The sequence below is a fragment of the Quercus lobata genome, chromosome 4 (assembly GCF_001633185.2).
Source record: "Quercus lobata isolate SW786 chromosome 4, ValleyOak3.0 Primary Assembly, whole genome shotgun sequence".
NCBI classification, from domain to species: domain Eukaryota; kingdom Viridiplantae; phylum Streptophyta; class Magnoliopsida; order Fagales; family Fagaceae; genus Quercus; species Quercus lobata.
Window position 1 is genome coordinate 26,028,093 of NC_044907.1, and position 8,214 is coordinate 26,036,306.

Sequence of the window (8,214 nt, forward strand, 5' to 3'; positions counted from 1 at the left end):
AGATTTTCTCTAAACTTTACCTATTAATATATATAATTTTTGTGTCAAATGAATTGGTTTTAGTTATAAAAAAAAATGAAAAAAAAAAAAAAAACTCATAAATATAAAATTATTCAAACTCTCTCTTCCTCTAATTTTATATATAGTGTTAGATATATGAATATGTTTTTTATGATTTATTTATATTGGACTCATCATTTTCTACTCTAAATTAACTCATTTGGCACAAAAATTAAAAAAATTTGATTAGATAGAACACATGCCGTAAAATTAAACTCTAATTGAAATCCAATTTTTACACTGAACTAACTAACTTAGTTCAAAATTTTAAAATTTTTGATTAGATGGCACACGTGATGCAAAATTAGACTCTAATTGAATTTCAATTTAAAATCTAATTGGATTTTCTTTCGGCTTTGCTTATTAATATATATATATATATATATATAGATGACTTATAAACTTGAATTTTTTTTAGTTCTACAAAGAAAAATGCTCATAAATATAAAATCATTCAAAAATTGGGTCCGGCTCCTCTCCCATTAGAAACCCTCCCGTTCTCTCCATTTTTTGTATAGATGAAGGACACGTGGCAATTAAATGATCTAATGGTTGAAAAAAAGCCACTTCAAGCTATCCTATTTCTTTCAATCTCCTATTCTTCACCTCTCCCTTCTCTCTGCAACAACCCATCTCTCCTTGGTTTTTTTTTTTAAGTGGCACAACAATGAGTGGGTAGGAAGGCTTCCGGCGGGATCTCGGTGGCAGCACGATACTTCGTGGAGTGGCTTGACTGGATTGAGGGTAATTGTTCACTTTATCTAGGTTTCTCTGCCGAAGATGGCTTAAATAGTGATTTTGGGTTGAGGGATGCGTAACCTGTGTTTGTGATTTCTGATGTGAGTAATTTCTTTGTGGTGTCAATGGTAACAGAAAGGTATGACAATGGTTATGAAGATGGGATTACGATAGAGAAGTAATTTTTCTGTTTTTGTTTTGTATTTGTTTGTGGGTTTCTGATGGGTAGTAGTGTTAAGAATATGAATCCTAGTAAATCACCATTTGTTGAAGCTATTGAAGATAAAATTAGAGAAAAAGATAAAGTTGCACATAACATCAGATAACTAGAGTTTATCCCTTTTTGTTGTAGTCTTTTTATTTTTCAAATGCTTGTAATTATCCTTATAAATGAAATCCATATGGAAGCCTGGAGATTGATTTGGCTACTAGCTTTCTTTACACTCTGTTTTTCAAACTAGAAGAACACTATGGCAGGGAATGATTTTATTATTTTTTTTTAAGAACCCAATTTACTGCTACTTGGGTATTTTTGCTTCTTAGGATGCAAAATGGTGAAAAGATTAAAGATTTCATTATTCATATTCATATTTTGACAGTAAAAGTTAGCCAAATGGGCTGAATTTCTGTAAAATTTTCTGGCTGTGATTATAACAAGTCTTAAGTTTTTTAAAGTGGTATTAAACCTTTATACCTGCATTCTTATAGTAAAAAAAGGATCTTTTTGTTGATTCCTTTGAAAAGCTCAAGTTCATAAGTGATCAAGTTTGAAACGATGATGAGTTTGTAAGAAAACAAGGAGAGAATGGGTCCAGAGGTGGTGATGTTTCAGAAAGTAGAGGGAGGCGAAGGGTAGAAGATTACAGAAATAAAGATAGTTTGAGTTGGCTTATTTTGAACCATTAGATCATTTAATTACCACATGTCCTTTATCTATACAAAAAAGGGAGAGAACGGGATGGTTTCTAACGGGAGAGGAGCCTAACCCTATGCTTTTTATGGTTTACTTATATTAGACTTCTCATTTTTTACACTAAATTAACTCATTTGGTACAAAAATTAAAAAAAAAAAACCTTAGATTAGATGGGATACATGTCGCAAAATTAAACTCTAATTGAAATCTAATTTCTACATTGAATTAACTCACTTGGCACAAAAATTTTAAAACTTAGATTAGATGAGACACATGGCACAAAATTAGACTCTAATTGAATTTCAATTTGAAATCTAATTGGATTTTCTCTCAGTTTTACCTATTATTATACATATAGATTAGAAGCTAATTTGGGGCCTATTAATATTAGTTGTGCTAAAACTATTTTTCAACAAATGACCTTTACTCACTATTTCATTGATATCTCTTAGAGCATTTTGAATTTGTAAGTGGGGTTAATTTTGTAGAAACGAGACATTTGGGGATTCAATTTGAACACAAGAACGAGACAATTTCGATTAAAAATGAGTAAGATATAATTTTTAGAAGTTGGCTTTAAGGGCTATTATAGAAGTTACAGGGTTTTTCAAAGTTTTAGTAATTTTGCTTGCTTACCACTCTCACCAACCTCCAAATTAATGCACCAATTTTCCCTAAACTTTGAATTTGGGTCTAGGTTCATGATTTTCTCTCATCCTTTGTCAACCTTCATTGAATGCCTCCCATTTATATTTTCTTCACCACTAATACATAAGCCCCCCTCTCCCACGTTCCAAAGCACACAAAAACATCCTCTCTTCTCGCTCTCTAGAGTTTTGGTGAAGTAGAGCTAGTCTTGTCATATCTTGATCTTCCTGAGACTCAAGATATTGAGTAAGCCTCACTTTCCCTCTCCTAGTTCTTCATCTCTACTCCACCTCTAGAACCTCCACCAAAAGCCTCCTCCTCCACTGTGTGGATCTTGCATGCATGTATAATCCTTTTCCCTAGTTTGTTTTCCATTTTCCTATAATGTTGATTTAAGATTAAATCATGCTAGTTGATCATTTAAATTCCTTGAATATGCTTAAATGGTCTTGATATTCTTGAATGTTGTTTATATGTGTTCTTCGCATGTTCTTGGTTATTTATCACATCTTCATGTATAGTACTACCTTTGATCTAAAGTTCATATGCAAAATATGAAAAAAAAAAAAAAAAAAATCTTAATTTCATAATTCCCTTAAATCCTTGAATCTAAAATATCACCATTCACACACATTCACTAAAATTTATTTTTTAATCCAAATGTGATGATTAATAAATGGAATTAGGGTTTATCACATGCACACACATTTAAATTCAAGCAAGTAACATGTCAATTAATTAAATTAAAGCAATAAATATGCAATTGATTGATTGGATGATATGACATGAACATTGGCTACCATAGTCTAGAAGACCAGTTTCATTGAGCAAGGTGGTGCCTAACACCTTCCCATCTTATAACATAGCCTTTGAATTTAGATCAATGGTTAGTAGATTAGATGCTTCTCCATGTAATTTTCGATCTCTAGATTGTAACTAGGAAATAAAGTTATGTACTTTGTCTTAGAATTTATTTGGGATTAAAGTCATGTAATTTCCTATGAACAATGGGCATTGAGTCTCAAATCAATAAAATGATGAGTTTTTTAGTTGTTTTTTTTTTTTTTTTTTTTTTTTTTTTTTTTTTTTTTTTTTCAATAATTATATATGGAGACTCCACTGTAAAACCCTTAATCTAAAGGGAAAATGTAGTCAATCAAACCTCCATATTGAGGAGCATCAACATGAACCTATTCATTCACATGGGTTTGGCCCAAACTAAATAATTCAAAATGGACTGGGGGCACAACCTCTCAAATATTGACACATTTAACATACCAATTTATTCGTGTCAACTCGAAATGACCCATTTATCACAACTCATTTAACTTGTATAACAAATAAATATTCTTTTTTATATTAAATTTGTCAAATACCTTTTATATCCAACCTATATTTTAAACTTAAAAAGAAAATAAGAAAGACATAAACTATGTTGTATTTTTTTATATTTATTGTTTGGTGAGTTTTATAGATGTTATATTTTGGTTGAACTATATTATTTTGAATTTGGATTGAAGAGTATGAACTTATTTTGGGATGTAAAGGACATATTTTGTTGAAATACACACACACACACACATATATATATATATATATATATGGAGAGAGAGAGAGAGAGAGAGAGAGAGAGAGAGAGAGAGGTTTCTTTTCAAAGTATATCATTAGCTTCTATTTAACAAAGAGGTAGTATATGGTGTACCCGATATATATGCCGGGTACAAGATATAAATTTTCAACAAGAAGAGTGAATTTTGGGCTTGACTTCCTTCTACTTTTTGAACCTAAGTTTTTTTTTTTTTTTTTTTTTTTAAATAAAAGAAATACCTTGAACTTTCATTAAAAAATTAGCCATAATCAATGAAAAGCACACTATAGAAGTGTGAAGGAATATCTTTCATCCACATTGAAAAATCATTAACATGTCTCTCATGATCAGCTAAATTATGAATTATAGCATTATATGTTCTTTAAAAAATTAGCCATAATCAGTGAGAAGCACACTGTGGAAGTGTGAAGGAACATCCTTCATTCACACTGAAAAATCACTAACGTGTCTCTCATGTTTAGCTAGATTATGAACTATAACATTATATGTTCCACAACTATGGGAAAAAAGACGTAAAACAGAAGGAATATTTAGTAGGTTCAATGGAAGAAAGTAAATGACCAAAGGTATCAAAAGACTCATCTTTCACTTCTCAGAGCTTTGATAACAATTTCAGAATCCCCCTCAAGCATAATAAAAGAAAATCCATAGTCATGAGCAAAGAGGATAGTTTAGCTGCCGCCAAAGCTTTGACAACATCTGTGGAGGGTGGTAATCTGACTTTCTTGGTTAAGGAAGCTAAGATCTGCCCTTGGTAGTTGCGAACCACCGCCCCCAACCTGGCTTCATTAGTATCTCTGAAAACAGCACCTAGGTTGATTGGTCCAATTTCCTCTATATTTTTGCTTTTCCAAAAATTGATATCGAGAGAAGTAATGTTGATCTTTCTGAACACTAAGCTTGTAATACTTCTAAAAGAGATACTTTCTCATTCGGGCCACCTCTAAGCCTAGGCAGAAGGCTTCCACTAAAAAAGACCAATATCCCAATAAAAAGAAAAAGTCCCAAAATAGTCCCTTATCAATAGAAATAGGCTTCATCCAAATAATTGTTTTGGCATAAATTACTTTTCAAAAAAATTATAATGGATAAAATACTAATTTAAATTATTTTATTTAACAATATTACTCAATGAAAATAACAAGTTAGTAATATTTAAATAGAAAAACTTAATTAGTAATTTTGTATATTTAGAAAAAAAAAAAAACAAGTATTTAAATAATGTATTGAGACGTAATATTATTAATTAAATATTTTTTAATTAATTAATCCTTTTTTAACATTATTTCTTTAAACTTCAATGAATTTATAGAATCTTATTGAATTAATTAACCTACATCTATGTAGTGCATTCAATAGCATATTGAATTAATTACTCATTAATTTTACCAACCCAGTTTACGAAAATATTGAAAAATTTTACACATGTTGACTTCGGTACACATTTTGAGGGCAGGAGAAAAGTGAGATTCTCATATTTAAATATGAGAAAACTCATTATGTGTGATTTAGAAATGATATCATATGGATAATGTATTTGTTAAATTTTAACTCTATATTTCTCTTCGATCTCTGTCATTTGTTGATGGATCAGTAAATTGTTGATTTGTTATGTATTGGAATTGTGATAGAATTTTTGGGGAGGTCTGGTTATTAATCTATGAGTAGTTTTTCCTGCAATAACATCTCAGCTATTGTTTGCTTTGGTGTCTATTTGTTTTAGGGAAATTCACACAGACTTGGTCACTTGAGGGTCCGTACCACTTGCTAATTTGATAAATTAAGTTTCCTTTACTTTGGTGGAAACCATATTTACTGTAGCTAGATGACTGTATTATAGTTTTTGTGGTCTCTTAGCATTTCAATGTTGTAAAAGTTCCTAGATGGGTTGGTTTAACCTCAGTGATTGCTAGTTTTTGTGAAATTGTTCATGTTGTTGAGCTTTTTACTTACAGATTTAGAAAGATAGTTTTCATGTTCTGATATTCATCATGATGTGCTTCTTTTAGCCAAGCCACAGGTTTGTGTTCTGTTCAACCTTTATATTTAGGCTGGGGATTCACCTAATGAATTGCGTGGTTAGTACACTGTACCAAGAGCATTCTATCACTTTCTTGACATAATTTATTTTTTCTTCTCAATCCCCTTAGCATGATGTTCCTTATTATCCTTGTCCATTGCATGCCCAAAATTCCAAATAAGAATAATCCACCTCTTTCATTCCATTCTTTTCTTTCGCCTAGGAATCATATCCCAAATTTTAGGGTTTTAGGCCCGGTTGTGATTAAGTTAATCAATTCTTTTTTTGATGGGAAGTTAATCAATTATTTGGCAAGTGATTAATTAGATTTATTAATGGTGGGCAGGTTACGGGTTAATGCAATGTGGAGGTTTTTTTACTGATTGTTTTCTGTACTCATAAGTTAGGCTATTTAGTTATTCCACTCATGTTTTGTTATACCCATCTAATCTTCCTCATCCTATAGGTTATGCCTTGCTTAGGAAGAATAATGCGGAGATAACATATTAAAATTGATGTTCGCTGTCATTGTAGTTGTTTTTTGACTTCACGTTTCAAATTCTTCTGTAATATTATCTGGCATAATGGTTGTCCTACATCTTAAAATTGCTTTATTTATTAAAAAAGAAGAAGAAGAAGAAGAAGAAGTTTTTAGTATACTGCTATATCGTGAGAGAAAAAAATAGTTTGAAATTATCTAAAATTTGAGGTGATTCTAATAATAATAATAATAATAAAAAATCTAAAAAAGAACTGTTTTAGTTCTTAAAAAAAATTTTGATTTTTAAATTTGAATTTGACAAAAAAACATGGAAAATGGAGAAATCTGCTTTTTAAAATTTAGGAATTTTTAAAATAATAATTTTACATGTCTATCCATATTATTTAAACTTCTTAAACCGGTGAATTTGAGGGTATTTTGGACATTCAAAAGTAGGAATCTAAACCTGGAAAGCCTCTTAAATAGTACTCATGAGCCATGTCCAAATTGTCATGATCCAACTTTTTAAGGGAATATCATTTAATGCATTGTTTGTCAAGTAAAAAAAAAAAAAAAAAAAACTATCCTCATTAATTTAAACAAATAATAACATTGACTTTTTAAATAAAGCAAATGGTAAGATAATACTTTTATTTATAAATTTTGTGTAAAGAACTTTATTTTGGGACATTTCCAAATGGAATAGATAGATATAGAAGTATAGATAGAAATAGATATATATTAGATCTTTTTATTCATTTATTTATTTATTTTGGGTTTAGTATTATAATTTTCCATTCCTTCATTTCTTTTAACACAATGCAAAATCCATATTAACTGTTGATAGTTCTTGAAAAGGAAAGAAGTGAATACACCAAACCAAATCAACAAGGAAAATTACACTTTATCACCCTAAACTATATCTTAAATTACACTTTGCACTCTTAACTTTTCGAATACACATTTTGTACCTTAAACTATGTCCTTTGTTACACTTTGCACCTTGATGTTAAGTTTTCTTTTATGTTAGACTGAAATTTCAAGCATGTGACTCCACTTAGTCTTGCCTAAGTGGCACAGAATAAAAAGACCAAATGCCCCTCTTCCCAATCATGAATCAAAGAAAAAAAAAATGAATTCTTCACTTCTTACCCATCTCTCCTCTGTCTTGGCCAACAACTCTTCTCGCTCTCACAAAAATAAAATAAAATAAAATAATAGAACCCTAAATAGTAAGTTCCCAAAACAAAAGTATCCAGGGCACCACCTCTCTTCTCCGACAGGTTGATAAGTTTCAACGTATTTTACATGTGGGTTTAGTTTCTCTTCTCTACTACACAAGCTTGGCTCTTTTTGGATTATGTGTCGTTAGATCCCACAGCTTAATGGATTGAATTAGCATTAGGCCCACCAATTTTGCAAACCACCTCCTTCATTCATATTTTTAAACACTAGTTTTCCATGTATTTTTTGCTTTCTCTGTGCAAGTTCCAAGATTCTATGTGCAAGTTTTTGCTTCAAAAGATTTGAAGAAAAAAAAAATCAATATAAAATTTAATAACATTTGACAATATGAATGTTGGAAATTTTGGGATTGGGATGAAGAAATGAGTTGGGAATGGGGGCATTTGGTCTTTTTTTTTTTGTACCATTTAAGGAACACTCACAAGTCACGTGCTTCAGTGCTTGAGATTTCCATCCAACATAACAACAAACTTAATGTCGAGGTGCAGAATGTAACAAG